The sequence below is a fragment of the Scyliorhinus canicula genome, chromosome 1 (assembly GCF_902713615.1).
Source record: "Scyliorhinus canicula chromosome 1, sScyCan1.1, whole genome shotgun sequence".
Classification (NCBI taxonomy): Eukaryota; Metazoa; Chordata; class Chondrichthyes; order Carcharhiniformes; family Scyliorhinidae; genus Scyliorhinus; species Scyliorhinus canicula.
In genome coordinates this window covers 310941942-310958424 of record NC_052146.1, presented here as the reverse complement: position 1 = coordinate 310958424, position 16483 = coordinate 310941942, and the positions used below count along the sequence as shown (strand labels likewise).

General features: G+C 50.6%; 1 protein-coding gene across 4 annotated transcripts in view; it reads right to left on the bottom strand.

Moving 5' to 3' along the window:
- Window positions 1-10794, bottom strand: part of ptk2ba (protein tyrosine kinase 2 beta, a) — a 213153-nt gene extending 202359 nt beyond the window's left edge. For all 4 annotated transcript variants that reach the window (XM_038817485.1, XM_038817493.1, XM_038817499.1 and 1 more), the window contains exon 1: window positions 10659-10794. The gene's annotated coding sequence lies outside the window, so the exon portion shown is untranslated. The remainder of the gene's footprint in view (window positions 1-10658) is intronic.
- Window positions 10795-16483: the final 5689 nt, after the last annotated feature.

The following is a 16483-nucleotide window of genomic DNA, read 5'->3' as shown; positions in this document are numbered from 1 at the left end:
CAGAGAATTCTAGAATAAATCCCATCAGGCCCCGGGGACTTATCTATTTTCACCTTGTCCAGAATTGCCAACACTTCTTCCCTACGCACCTCAATGCCTGGGTCTCAGCATTCTCCTCCACAATATTATCTTTTTCCTGAGTGAATACTGACGAAAAGTATTCATTTAGTATCTCGCTTATCTCCTCAGCCTCCACACACAACTTCCCACCACTTTCCTTGACTGGCCCTATTCTTACCCTAGTCATTCTTTTATTCCTGACATACCTATAGAAAGCTTTTGGGTTTTCTTTGATCCTACCTGTCAAAGACTTCTCATGTCCCCTCCTTGCTCGTCTTAGCTCTCTCTTTAGATCCTTCCTCGCTTCCTTGTAACTATCAAGCGCCCCAACTGAAACGTCGTGCCTCATCTTCACATAGGGCTCCTTCTTCCTCTTAACAAGAGATTCCACTTCTTTGGTAAACCACGGTTCCCTCGCTCGACCCCTTCCTCCCTGCCTGACTGGTACATACTTATCAAGAACATGCAATAGCTGTTCCTTGAACAAGCTCTACATATCCAGTGTGCCCAACCCTTGCAGCCTACTTCTCCAACCTACACATCCTAAGTCATGTCTAATGGCATCATAATTGCCCTTCCCCCAGCTATAACTCTTGCCCTGCGGGGTATACTTATCCCTTTCCATCACTAACGTAAAGGTCACCGAATTGTGGTCACTGTCTCCAAAGTGCTCACCTACCTCCAGATCTAACACCTGGCCTGGTTCATTACCCAAAACCAAATCCAATGTGGCCTCGCCTCTTGTTGGCCTGTCAACATATTGTGTCAGGAAACCCTCCTGCACACATTGTACAAAGAACGACCCATCTAATGTACTCGAACTATATCTTTTCCAGTCAATATTTGGAAAGTTAAAGTCTCCCATAACAACTACCCTGTTACTTTCGCTCTTTTCCAGAATCATCTTCGCCATCCTTTCCTCTACATCCCTAGAACTATTAGGTGGCCTATAGAAAACTCCCAACAGGGTGACCTCTCCTTTCCTGTTTCTAACCTCAGCCCATACTACCTCGGAAGAAGAGTCCCCATCTAGCATCCTTTCCGCCACCGTAATACTGTCCTTGACTAGCAGCGCCACACCTCCCCTCTTTTTCCCCCTTCCCTGAGCTTACTAAAACACCTAAACCCCGGAACCTGCAACAACCATTCCTGTCCCTGCTCTATCCATGTCTCTGAAATGGCCACAACATCCAAGTGCCAGGTACCAACCCATGCTGCCAGTTCGCCTACCTTATTTCGTATACTCCTGGCATTGAAGTAGACACACTTCAAACCACCTACCTGAACACTGGCACCCTCCTGCGAAGTCAAATCTGTGCTCCTGACCTCTATACTCTCAATCTCCCGTACCCCAAAACTACAATCCAGGTTCCCATGCCCCTGCTGAATTAGTTTAAACTGGTGGGTAGGCACCGTGTGATTGTCAGCCATACCCCCCAGCACCAGTCACAGACGTGTGTTAATCTGCTCCGCACTGGGGGCAGTGGAAGCATAGAGGATCCCTCAGCCAGCCAGGTTTGCTCACTCATACGATCAAATCATTCTTACTAAAAAGAATCCATGTTTCTGATCAGGGAGGACGAAACAGGTTCACTGCTCCTCAGCATCTGTCACACACTATTTGTTTCCTTTCAACACTCGCTATCTAGGTTGACTTGGTATCAAATGGTGATCATCAGCCATAAAGTGCACCCCAGCATCTGTCATGATGGGCTGATGGGGAGGAAGGGATTAAACACAGCTCCAGACTGCTCAGACACCGATGCAAATCTCAGTCCCGAAATTTGAGCAATTTGAGGATGTCTGATCTTTCAGTGCTGCACAGAGGGAATGCTGCACTGTTAGAGATCCCATCTTTCAGATAAAACATTCCACTCAGCTCTCAGCCATACTACTGTGAATTGAAAAGATCCCATATGTCCCGGCCAACATCTATTGTCCAAACAATAGATGTTCTGGTCACTGATTTCATTCCCGGGTGTGGGACACTGTTGCATACTCACACATCTCCGAGCCCTGCATTAAACCACGTTGACACGTCAATGGGAGTTCATTGGTTAGGAAGCACTTGGTGGCACGGTGGGGCAGTGGGTTAGCACTGCTGCCTCACGGCACCGAGGGCACAGATTCGATCCCGGCTCCGGGTCACTGTCCGTGTGGAGTTTGCTCATTCTCCCCGTGTCTGCGTGGGTGTCACCCCCACAACACAAAGATGTACAGGCTAGGTGGATTGTCCACGCTAAATTGCCCCTTCATTGGAAATTATTTTTGATAAGTGAGCACTGAGACATCCTGAGGATGTGAAAGGTGATAAATAAATGCAACTTCTCTCCTTATGGAGGATTCAAATGGTTTTTCTGCACCCAGGGCATCATCAGAAACTTGGGATGACGGATTAGAATAGAACAGAATCCTACAGTGCAGAAGGAGGCCATTCAGCCCATTGAGTCTTCACCGGCCCTCTGAAAGACCCTGCCCAGGTCCACAGCCCTTTCCTATCTCCAACTAAGCTTTGAACACTAAGGGGTCATGTATAATGGCCAATCCACCTAACCTGCACAGTCTTTGGGCTGTGGGAGGAAACCGGAGCACCCGGAGGAAACCCACGCAGACACGGGGAGAATCTGCAGACTTCGCACAGACAGTGACCTAGCGGGGAATCGCATCTAGGACCCTGGAGCTGCGAGGCAGCAGTGCTAACCACTGTGCCACCGTGCTGCCCGGGCCCCTGGCGCTGTGAGGCAGCAGTGCTAACAACTGTGCCACCGTGCTGCCTGGGCCCCTGGCGCTGTGAGGCAGCAGTGCTAACCACTGTGCCACCGTGCTGCCCGGGTCCCTGGCACTGTGAGGTAGCAGTGCTAACCACTGTGCCACCGTGCTGCCTGGGCCCCTGGCGCTGTGAGGCAGCAGTGCTAACCACTGTGCCACCGTGCAGCCTGGGCCCCTGGCGCTGTGAGGCAGCAGTGCGGACCACTTTGTCGTTCCGGATTGGGGTTTTGCTCTTCAGGAAATCGCAGAGGTGGCTGCACCAAAGTACATTCAGTTGCCAAACGTTCCCTTCCCCAAAATTAGTAGTTTGTCGGAAATTAATTATTACTTAGAATCAGGGGGTGGTCATTCAGGGTTCGAGTCTGATCTGCCATTTGTATGAGGTCACGGAAAGTCTGTATCTCAAATCCACACAATGCAGCTTCACTTCATAACCATTGATGCCTTTACTCAAGAGAAACAACCATTCGGAGTTTTGAAAACGTTAATTCTATCCCAACATCCGCGTCTTCTTTTGGGGAGAAAGTTGCAGATTTTTCCGACCCTTTGTGTGAAGACATCTTTCCTGATTTCACTCGTGGAAGGTGTATCTCGAGATTGAAGATAGTGGCCTCCTCTTCTGTACTCCCAAACTGAGGAAGGTTTGTCTTGATCAAATCCTTCATTTATTGAACACCTCACTAGGATCTACCCGGCAATGTGGAAAATTGTCCACAAGAAACAGGACAAATCCAACCCAGACAATTACCCCCCTATCCGTCTACTCTCCATCAGCAAAGTGATGGAAGGGGTCATCAACAGTGCTATCAAGCGGCACTTACTCAGCAATAACCTGCTCACGGACACTCAGTTTGGGTTCTGCCAGGGTCACTCAGCTCCTGACCTCATTACAGCCTTGGTTCAAAGACAGATAAAAGAGACGAGTTCCAGAGGTGAGGTGAGAGTGACTGCCCTTGACATCAAGGCCGCATTTGACCAAATATGGCATCAAGGAACCCCAGCTAAACTGGAGTCAATGGGAATCAGAGGGAAATCTCTCTGCTGGTTGGAGTCATACCCGGCACAAAGGAAGATGGTTGTGGTGGTTGGAGGTCAATCATCTCAGCTCCAGGACAGCACTACAGGAGTTCCTCAGGGTCGTGTCCTAGGCCCCAACCATCTTCAGCTGCTTCATCAATGACCTCCCTTCCATCAGAAGGTCAGAAGTGGGGATGTTTGCGGATGACTGCACAATGTTCAGCACCATTCGCGACTCCTCAGATAATGAAGCAGTCCCTGTCCAAATGCAGCAAGACCTGGACAATATCCAGGTTTGGGCTGACAAGGGGAAAGTTACATTCGTGCCACACAAGTGTTGATTTATTGTCACATGTACCGAAGTGCAGTGAAAGTGTCAGGCAATGACCATCTCCTACAAGAGAGGATCTAACCATCACCCCTTGACATTCAATGGCATTACCAACGCTGAATCCCCCACAATCTCCAGAGGCTTTTCACAGTAACTTCATTGACTGCGTGGGTTTCCTCCTGGTACTCCGGTTTCCTCCCACAGTCTAAAGATGTGCAGGTTGGGTGGATTGGCCAAGATAAATTGTCCAAAATTCTATGATTAACCTAGGACAAAAGTTCGGTGCAACATCGTGGGCCAAAGGGCCTGTTCTGTGCTGTATTTCTCTATTGAAGCCGACTTGTGACAATAAGTGATTATTATTATATTATTACTAATCAACATCCTGGGGATACCATTGATCAGAAACTAAACTGAACTAGCCACATTAATACTGTGGCTACCAGAGCAGGTCAAAGGCTAGAAATCCTACAGCGAGTAACTCACCTCCTGACCCCTCCATAGCCTGTCCACCAAATTGACAAGGCACAAGTCAGGAGTGTGATGGAATACTCTCCACTTGCCTGGGTGAGCGCAGCTCCAACAACACTCAAGAAGCTCGACACCATCCAGGACAAAGCAGCCCCACTTGATTGCTCCCCTTTCACAGACATTCAAACCCTCCACCACTGATGAACAGTGGCAGCCGTGTGTACCGTCTACAAGATGCACTGCAGGAACTCACCAAGGCTCCTTTGGAAGCACCTTCCAAACCCAAAACCTCCACCATCTAGAAGGACAAGAGCAGCAGATACCTGGGAACCCACCACCTGGAGGTTCCCCTCCGACTCACTGACCACCCTGACTGGGAAATATATCGGCCGTTCCTTCACTGTCGCCGGGGCAACATCCTGGAACTCCCTCCCTAACAGTGGGTGTAGCACCAAGTCACTCTTGGTGATGGACATTGAAGTCCCCCCCACCCAGTGCATATTCTGCACCCTCGCCACCCTCAGTGCTTCCTCCAAGTGGTGTTCAACATGGAGGAGAACTGATTCATCAGCTGATGGTGGCCGGTACGTGGTAGTCAGCAGGAGGTTTCCTTGACCATGTTTAACCTGAAGCCAGGAGACTCCATGGGGCCCAGAGTCGATGTTGAGGACTCGCAGGGCAACTCCCTCCCGACTGTATCGCACTGTGCCGCCCCCTCTGCTGGGTCTGTCCTGCCGGTGAGACAGGAAATACCCAGGAACGGTGATAATGGTGTCTGGGGCATTATCTATAAGAAATGGTTCTGTGAGTGTGACTATGTCGGGCTGTTGGCTGACCAGTCGGTGAGACAGCTCTCCCAACTTTGGTACAAGCCCCCGGATGTTAGTGAGGAGGACTTTGCAGGGTCGGCAGGGCTGGGTTTGCCATTATCGTTTCCGGTGTCTGTTCCGACGCCAGGTGGTGGGTCCGGTTTCATTTCTTTTTTGTGTTTTCATAGCGGTTGAATACAACTGAACGGCTTTGAGTTGTCCCTGACAGAACGACACACACAAGGCTGAGGTTACTGACCTCAGTCAGAACCAATTACTTTGCAAGAATTTGTTAAAAATAACCTGTCTTTGAGTAGAACCTTCCATATAGATAAAACTCCCAGCATGCTTCGCAGGAGCATTGTCAACCACAATGTGACGCCAGGCCATATACGGAGGTGTCTGGGACAGGTGACCAAAAGCTGGGTCAACGGCACGGGTTTTAGGAGCATCAGAATGAGAGGGAAAGAGAGAGAGAGAGAGACAGAGAGAGAGGGGGGGTCAGGTTTAGGGGGTGAAGGCCCGAGAGACAGAAAGCAGTGACTGATCGGGGTGAATTGGAAATTGTAGATGCTCAAGGCCGGAATTAGAATAACGTCGAGATTCCGGTGGGTTGTAGGGGGCTGGAGGAGGTTACAGAGATGGGGGGGGTGGAGGGGCTGGAGGAGGTTACAGAGATGGGGGGGGGGGGGGTGGAGGGGCTGGAGGAGGTGACAGAGATAGGGAGGGGGTGTAGGGACTGGAGGAGGTGACAGAGATAGGGAGGGGTGTAGGGGCTGGAGGAGCTTAGAGAGATAGGGAGGGGTGTAGGGACTGGAGGAGGTTAGAGAGATAGGGAGGGGGTGTAGGGGCTGGAGGAGGTGACAGAGATAGGGAGGGGTGTAGGGGCTGGAGGAGCTTAGAGAGATAGGGAGGGGTGTAGGAGGAGGTTAGAGAGATAGGGAGGGGTGTAGGGGCTGGAGGAGGTTACAGAGATGGGTGGGGTGTAGGGGCTGGAGGAGGTTACAGAGATAGGGTGGGGTGTAGGGGCTGGAGGAGGTGACAGAGATAGGGAGGGGTGTAGGGGCTGGAGGAGGTGACAGAGATAGGGAGCGGTGTAGGTGCTAGAGGAGGTTACAGAGATAGGGAGGGGGTGTAGGGGCTTGAGGAGGTTACAGAGATAGGGAGGGAGTGTAGGGGCTGGAGGAGGTTACAGAGATAGGGAGGGGATCTAGGGGCTGGAGGAGGTTAGAGAGATAGGGAGGGGTGTAGGGGCTGGAGGAGGTTACAGAGATAGGGAGGGGGTGTAGGGGCTGGAGAAGGTTACAGAGATAGGGATGGGTGTAGGGACTGGAGGAGGTTACAGAGATAGGGAGGGAGCGTAGGGGCTGGAGGAGTTTACAGAGATAGGGAGGGAGTGTAGAGGCTGGAGGAGGTTACAGAGATAGGGAGGGGGTGTAGGGGCTGGAGGAGGTGACAGAGATAGGGAGCGGTGTAGGGGCTGGAGGAGGTTAGAGAGATAGGGAGGGGTGTAGGGACTGGAGGAGGTTAGGGAGATAGGGAGGGGTGTAGGGGCTGGAGGAGGTTACAGAGATAGGGAGGGGTGTAGGGGCGGGAGGAGGTTACAGAGATAGGGAGGGCTGTAGGTGCTGGAGGAGGTTACAGAGATAGTGACGGGTGCAGGAGCTGGAGGAGGTTACAGAGGCAGCGAGAGTTATAGAGGTTGGAGGAGACAACAGAGATAGGGAGGGCTGTAGGTGCTGGAGGAGGTTACAGAGATAGGGACGGGTGCAGGGGCTGGAGGAGGTTACAGAGGTAGCGAGAGTTATAGAGGTTGGAGGAGACAACAGAGATAGGCGGGGTGTAGGGTCTGGACGATATCTCAATGATAAATGAGAGACACTCTCACACACACACAGCCAGTGTAGTATACCCGACACACACACACACACACACACACACAGCCAGTGTAGTATACCCAACACACACACACACAGCCAGTGTAGTATACCCGACACACACACACAGCCAGTGTAGTATACCCGACACACACACACACGGCCAGTGTAATATACCCAACACACACACACACACACACACACAGCCAGTGTAGTATACCCAACACACACACACACACACACAGCCAGTGTAGTATACCCGACACACACACACAGCCAGTGGAGTATACCCAACACACACACACACAGCCAGTGTAGTATACCCAACACACACACAGCCAGTGGAGTATACCCGACACACACACACAGCCAGTGGAGTATACCCGACACACACACACACACACACACACACACAGCCAGTGTAGTATACCCAATACACACACACAGCCAGTGTAGTATACCCGACACACACACACACACACACACAGCCAGTGTAGTATACCCAACACACACACACACACACACACAGCCAGTGTAGTATACCCAACACACACACACACACACAGCCAGTGTAGTATACCCGACACACACACACAGCCAGTGGAGTATACCCAACACACACACACACAGCCAGTGTAGTATACCCAATACACACACAGCCAGTGTAGTATACCCAACACACACACAGCCAGTGTAGTATACCCAACACACACACAGCCAGTGTAGTATACCCAACACACGCACACACAGCCAGTGTAGTATACCCAACACACACACACACACACAGTCAGTGTAGTATACCCAACACACACACACACAGCCAGTGTAGTATACCCAACACACACACAGCCAGTGTAGTATACCCGGCACACACTGTGTAGCATACCTGACACAAGCACACAGAGCCAGTGTCGTATACGGAACACACACACACACAGAGGCAATGTAGAATACCCGACACACACAGATCCAGTGTAGTATATCCCACACACACAGAGCCAGTGCTGCATATCACACACATAGAGCTAGTGTAGTATACCTGACACACAGACACAAAACCAGTGCAGTATATCTCTCATACACAAGCAGTGCAGAATACATGACACACAAACAGTGCCAGTGCCATATACGTGGCACATACATTGAGCCAGTCTAGTATACCCGGTGGCACGGTAGCACAGTGGTTAGCACTGTTGCTTCACAGCTCCAGGGGCCTGGGTTCGATTCCCGGCTGGGTCACTGTCTGTGCACAGTCTGCACGTTCTCCCTGTGTGTGCGTGGGTTTCCTCCGGGTGCTCCGGTTTCCTCCCTCAAGTCCCGAAAGACGTGCTGTTAGGTGAATTGGACATTCTGAATTCGCCCTCTGTGACCCGAACAGGCGCCGGAATGTGGTGACTAGGGGCTTTTCACAGTAACTTCATTGCAGTGTTAATGTAAGCTTACTTCTAAAACAAATAAAGATTATTATACCCAATACGCACACACACACACACACACACACAGCCGGTGTCGTAAGACCAAAGGCCATAAGACATAGGAACAGAAATAGTCCACTCGGCCCATCGAGTCTGCTCCGCCACTCAATCATGGCTGATATTTTCTCATCCCCATTCTTCTGCCTTCTCCCCATAACCCCTGATCCCCTTATTAATCAAGAACCTATCTATCTCCGTCTTAAAGACACTCAGTGATTTGGCCGCCACAGCCTTCTGCGGCAAAGAGTTCCACAGATTCACCACCTTCTGGGCGAAGAAATTCCTCCTCATCTCTGTTTTAAAGGATCGTCCCTTTAGTCTGAGATTGCGTCATCTACGTCTAGATTTTCCCACAAGTGGAAACATCCTCTCCAAGTCCACTCTATCCAGGCCTCGCAGTATCCTGTAAGTTTCAATAAGATCCCCCTCATCCTTCTAAACTCTAACGAGTACAGACCCAGAGTCCTCAACCGTTCCTCATACGACAAGTTCTTCATTCCAGGGATCATTCTTGTGAACCTCCCTCTGGACCCTTTACAAGGCCCCAGCACATCCTTCCTTAGATAGAACATAGAACATAGAACAGTACAGCACAGAACAGGCCCTTCGGCCCTCGATGTTGTGCCGAGCAATGATCACCCTACTCAAACCCACGTATCCACCCTATACCCGTAACCCAACAACCCCCCCCCCCCCCCCCCCAACCTTACTTTATAGGACACTACGGGCAATTTATCACGGCCAATCCACCTAACCCGCACATCTTTGGACTGTGGGAGGAAACCGGAGCACCCGGAGGAAACCCACGCACACACGGGGAGGACGTGCAGACTCCACACTGACAGTGACCCAGCCGGGAATCGAACCTGGGACCCTGGAGCTGTGAAGCATTTATGCTAACCACCATGCTACCGTGCTGCCCCAAACATTGCCCAAAACTGGTCGCAATACTCCAAATGGGGTCTGACCAGAGCCTTATACAGCCTCAGAAGTACATCCCTGGTCTTGTATTCTAGCCCTCTCGACATGAATGCTAACATTACATTTGCCTTCTTAACTGCCAACTGAACCTGCACATTAACCTTAAGAGAATCGTAAACAAGGACTCCCAAGTCCCTTTGTGCTTCTTATTTCCTAAGCATTTCCCCATTTAGAAAATAGTCTATGCCTCCATTCCTCCTTCCAAAGTGCCTAACCTCACACTTTTCCACATTGTATTCCATCTGCCACTTCATTGCCCACTCTCCCAGCCTGTCCAAATCCTTCTGCAGCCCCCTTGCTTCCTCAATACTACCTGTCCCTCTACAGATCTAGTATACCTGACACACACAGAGAGAGCCAGTGTAGTATATCTCACACACAGAGCCAGTGTATTATACCCTATGCACTCACACACACAGAGCCAGTGCAGTATACCCGACTCACACACAGAGCCAGAGCTGTGTACTCTACACACACACAGTCAGAGCCGTGTACCTTGCACACACAGAGCCAGTGCCATGTACCTGACTCCAACAGAGCCAGTGCCGTGTACCCGACACACACACAGACACACAGCATCAGACCCATGCACCTGACACACACAAGCACCAGTGCACCATACCCAACACACAGGCTGTGCCATATGCCTGATGCATGCACAGAGCCAGTGCAGTGCAACCGACACACATACAGAGCCAATGCTGTGTACCCGACACACGTACAGACCTACTTCCTCATTCAAAGGCTAAGTAGAATGTTTAGCTGTTGACCAGCTGAGCGAGAGAGCAAATGTAACATTTAATACGAGCACCATTTCACCACACACTGTGCCCCTCCAAGGCTACTCCTGTGCAAAACCTTTACTCACCCAGATTCAAAGATGTTTCCTTGTCAAAAACCCAAGGCCGCAGGTAAAGACTGTCAGAGGCTCCCCTCACAGAACTTAGCAGAATAGGCTGCCTATCAGAGAAAACCACACCTCTCCACAACTTTCAGCTATTTCCTGGTGCCTTTTAGACTCTTACCTTAAAGTTCAGAAAAGAAGCACAGTTCCTGAAGGCAAGTGTGCAGCACCATCAGAATGTCAGGCTTCATTCCAGAATGAACAACGCCCTAACCTCTTTGTGCCGTCAACTTGGGTGAATAAGTATTCTGAGAAGTTGTGGAATTCAATGCCCAGGGATATGTTTGTGAAGTTTACGGTCACAGAAGTCGCTCTGAAACTTTAACCTGAAGCCAAGGTGTTTAAAACTTTCACCTGAAGCCAAAGGATCCCGTACCAGCCTCCCTGAACAGGTGCCGGAATGTGGCGACGAGGGGCTTTTCACAGTAACATCATTGAAGTCTACTCGTGACAATAAACCATTTTCATTTAATTTCAAGGGGTGGAAATGACTTCCAGAAATCATACAGAATGGATTGGGACCGCACACGGTGCAGGAGGGGGTAAGGTTTACACTGGGAGCTGGTGATTCTGCTCCGAGATCTGCTACATTCCTCTCCCCCACGGGCTTTTGGTCCACGCCACATTCATACTTTCCAACATAGCAGCAATGCAGAACTTGTCTGACATTTCCAACACGTCGATTATCAGCTTCAGGAGGTGACAGCTTGTATTTCTCAGCTGAAATTCAGTCACCACATTGTACTGGGACTGGAGTAACATAGAGACCACATTGCACTGGGACTGGAGTCACATAGAGACCACACTGCATTGGGACTGGAGTCACATAGAGACCACACTGTACTGGGACTGGAGTAACATAGAGACCACACTGCACTGGGACTGGAGTCACATAGAGACCACATTGCACTGGGACTGGAGTCACATAGAGACCACATTGCATTGGGACTGGAGTCACATAGAGACCACACTGTACTGGGACTGGAGTCACATAGAGACCACATTGCACTGGGACTGGAGTCACATAGAGACCACATTGCACTGGGACTGGAGTCACATAGAGACCACACTGTACTGGGACTGGAGTCACATCGAGACCACACTGTACTGGGACTGGAGTCACATAGAGACCACATTGCACTGGGACTGGAGTCACATAGAGACCACATTGCACTGGGACTGGAGTCACATAGAGACCACATTGCACTGGGGCTGGAGTCACATAGAGACCACATTGCACTGGGGCTGGAGTCACATAGAGACCACACTGTACTGGGACTGGAGTCACATAGAGACCACATTGCACTGGGACTGGAGTCACATAGAGACCACATTGCACTGGGACTGGAGTCACATAGAGACCACATTGCACTGGGATTGGAGTCACATAGAGACCACACTGTACTGGGACTGGAGTCACATAGAGACCACATTGCACTGGGACTGGAGTCACATAGAGACCACATTGCACTGGGATTGGAGTCACATAGAGACCACATTGCACTGGGGCTGGAGTCACATAGAGACCACATTGCACTGGGACTGGAGTCACATAGAGACCACACTGTACTGGGACTGGAGTCACATAGAGACCACATTGCACTGGGACTGGAGTCACATAGAGACCACATTGCACTGGGATTGGAGTCACATAGAGACCACATTGCACTGGGGCTGGAGTCACATAGAGACCACATTGCACTGGGACTGGAGTCACATAGAGACCACACTGTACTGGGATTGGAGTCACATAGAGACCACATTGTACTGGGGCTGGAGTCACATAGAGACCACACTGCACTGGGACTGGAGTCACATAGAGACCACATTGCACTGGGACTGGAGTCAAATAGAGACCACACTGTACTGGGACTGGAGTCACATAGAGACCACACTGTACTGGGACTAGAGTAACATAGAGACCACATTGCACTGGGATTGGAGTCACATAGAGACCACATTGCACTGGGACTGGAGTCACATAGAGACCACATTGCACTGGGGCTGGAGTCACATAGAGACCACACTGTACTGGGACTGGAGTCACATAGAGACCACACTGTACTGGGGCTGGAGTCACATAGAGACCACATTGCACTGGGACTGGAGTCACATAGAGACCACACTGTACTGGGGCTGGAGTCACATAGAGACCACACTGTACTGGGACTGGAGTCACATAGATACCACATTGCACTGGGATTGGAGTCACATAGAGACCACATTGCACTGGGATTGGAGTAACATAGAGACCACACTGTACTGGGACTGGAGTCACATAGAGACCACATTGCACTGGGACTGGAGTCACATAGAGACCACATTGCACTGGGACTGGAGTCACATAGAGACCACATTGCACTGGGACTGGAGTCACATAGAGACCACATTGCACTGGGACTGGAGTCACATAGAGACCACACTGTACTGGGACTGGAGTCACATAGAGACCACATTGCACTGGGACTGGAGTCACATAGAGACCACATTGCACTGGGACTGGAGTCACATAGAGACCACATTGCACTGGGACTGGAGTCACATAGAGACCACATTGCACTGGGACTGGAGTCACATAGAGACCACATTGTACTGGGACTGGAGTCACATAGAGACCACACTGCACTGGGACTGGAGTAACATAGAGACCACACTGTACTGGGACTGGAGTCACATAGAGAGCACATTGCACTGGGACTGGAGTCACATAGAGACCACATTGCACTGGGACTGGAGTCACATAGAGACCACACTGTACTGGGACTGGAGTCACATAGAGAGCACACTGCACTGGGACTGGAGTCACATAGAGACCACACTGCACTGGGACTGGAGTCACATAGAGACCTCATTGCACTGGGACTGGAGTCACATAGAGACCACATTGCACTGGGACTGGAGTCACATAGAGACCTCACTGTACTGGGACTGGAGTCACATAGAGACCACACTGTACTGGGACTAGAGTAACATAGAGACCACATTGCACTGGGGCTGGAGTCACATAGAGACCACACTGTACTGGGATTGGAGTCACATAGAGACCACATTGCACTGGGGCTGGAGTCACATAGAGACCTCATTGTACTGGGACTGGAGTCACATAGAGACCACATTGCACTGGGATTGGAGTCACATAGAGACCACATTGCACTGGGACTAGAGTAACATAGAGACCACACTGTACTGGGACTGGAGTCACATAGATACCACATTGCACTGGGATTGGAGTCACATAGAGACCACATTGCACTGGGATTGGAGTCACATAGAGACCACACTGTACTGGGATTGGAGTCACATAGAGACCACATTGTACTGGGACTGGAGTCACATAGAGACCACACTGTACTGGGATTGGAGTCACATAGAGACCACATTGTACTGGGACTGGAGTCACATAGAGACCACACTGCACTGGGACTGGAGTCACATAGAGACCACACTGCACTGGGACTGGAGTCACATAGAGACCACATTGCACTGGGACTGGAGTCACATAGAGACCACACTGTACTGGGATTGGAGTCACATAGAGACCACATTGTACTGGGACTGGAGTCACATAGAGACCACACTGTACTGGGACTGGAGTCACATAGAGACCACATTGCACTGGGATTGGAGTCACATAGAGACCACATTGCACTGGGATTGGAGTCACATAGAGACCACATTGCACTGGGACTGGAGTCACATAGAGACCACATTGCACTGGGACTGGAGTCACATAGAGACCACATTGCACTGGGACTAGAGTCACATAGAGACCACATTGCACTGGGGCTGGAGTCACATAGAGACCACACTGCACTGGGATTGGATTCACATAGAGACCACACTGTACTGGGACTGGAGTCACATAGAGACCACATTGCACTGGGATTGGAGTCACATAGAGACCACATTGCACTGGGATTGGAGTCACATAGAGACCACATTGCACTGGGACTGGAGTCACATAGAGACCACATTGCACTGGGACTGGAGTCACATAGAGACCACATTGCACTGGGACTAGAGTCACATAGAGACCACACTGCACTGGGGCTGGAGTCACATAGAGACCACACTGTACTGGGATTGGAGTCACATAGAGACCACATTGCACTGGGATTGGAGTCACATAGAGACCACATTGCACTGGGACTGGAGTCACATAGAGACCACATTGCACTGGGATTGGAGTCACATAGAGACCACATTGCACTGGGACTGGAGTCACATAGAGACCACATTGCACTGGGATTGGAGTCACATAGAGACCACATTGCACTGGGACTGGAGTCACATAGAGACTACACTGCACTGGGGCTGGAGTCACATAGAGACCACATTGCACTGGGATTGGAGTCACATAGAGACCACACTGCACTGGGGCTGGAGTCACATAGAGACCACACTGCACTGGGACTGGAGTCACATAGAGACCACATTGCACTGGGACTGGAGTCACATAGAGACCTCATTGCACTGGGGCTGGAGTCACATAGAGACCACATTGCACTGGGACTGGAGTCACATAGAGACCTCATTGCACTGGGGCTGGAGTCACATAGAGACCACACTGTACTGGGACTGGAGTCACATAGAGACTACATTGCACTGGGATTGGAGTCACATAGAGACCACATTGCACTGGGGCTGGAGTCACATAGAGACCACATTGCACTGGGGCTGGAGTCACATAGAGACCACATTGCACTGGGATTGGAGTCACATAGAGACTACATTGCACTGGGATTGGAGTCACATAGAGACCACATTGCACTGGGACTGGAGTCACATAGAGACTACACTGTACTGGGACTGGAGTCACATAGAGACCACACTGTACTGGGACTGGAGTCACATAGAGACTACATTGCACTGGGATTGGAGTCACATAGAGACCACACTGTACTGGGACTGGAGTCACATAGAGACCACACTGCACTGGGACTGGAGTCACATAGAGACCACATTGCACTGGGACTGGAGTCACATAGAGACCACATTGCACTGGGACTGGAGTCACATAGAGACTACATTGCACTGGGATTGGAGTCACATAGAGACCACACTGTACTGGGACTGGAGTCACATAGAGACCACATTGCACTGGGACTGGAGTCACATAGAGACCACATTGCACTGGGACTGGAGTCACATAGAGACCACATTGCACTGGGACTGGAGTCACATAGAGACTACATTGCACTGGGATTGGAGTCACATAGAGACCACACTGTACTGGGACTGGAGTCACATAGAGACCACATTGCACTGGGACTGGAGTCACATAGAGACTACATTGCACTGGGATTGGAGTCACATAGAGACCACACTGCACAGGGACTGGAGTCACATAGAGACCTCATTGCACTGGGACTGGAGTCACATAGAGACCACACTGCACTGGGACTGGAGTCACATAGAGACCACATTGCACTGGGACTGGAGTCACATAGAGACCTCATTGCACTGGGGCTGGAGTCACATAGAGACCACACTGTACTGGGACTGGAGTCACATAGAGACTACATTGCACTGGGATTGGAGTCACATAGAGACCACATTGCACTGGGGCTGGAGTCACATAGAGACCACATTGCACTGGGATTGGAGTCACATAGAGACTACATTGCACTGGGATTGGAGTCACATAGAGACCACATTGCACTGGGACTGGAGTCACATAGAGACCACATTGCACTGGGACTGGAGTCACATAGAGACCACATTGCACTGGGACTGGAGTCACATAGAGACCACATTGCACTGGGACTGGAGTCACATAGAGACCACAT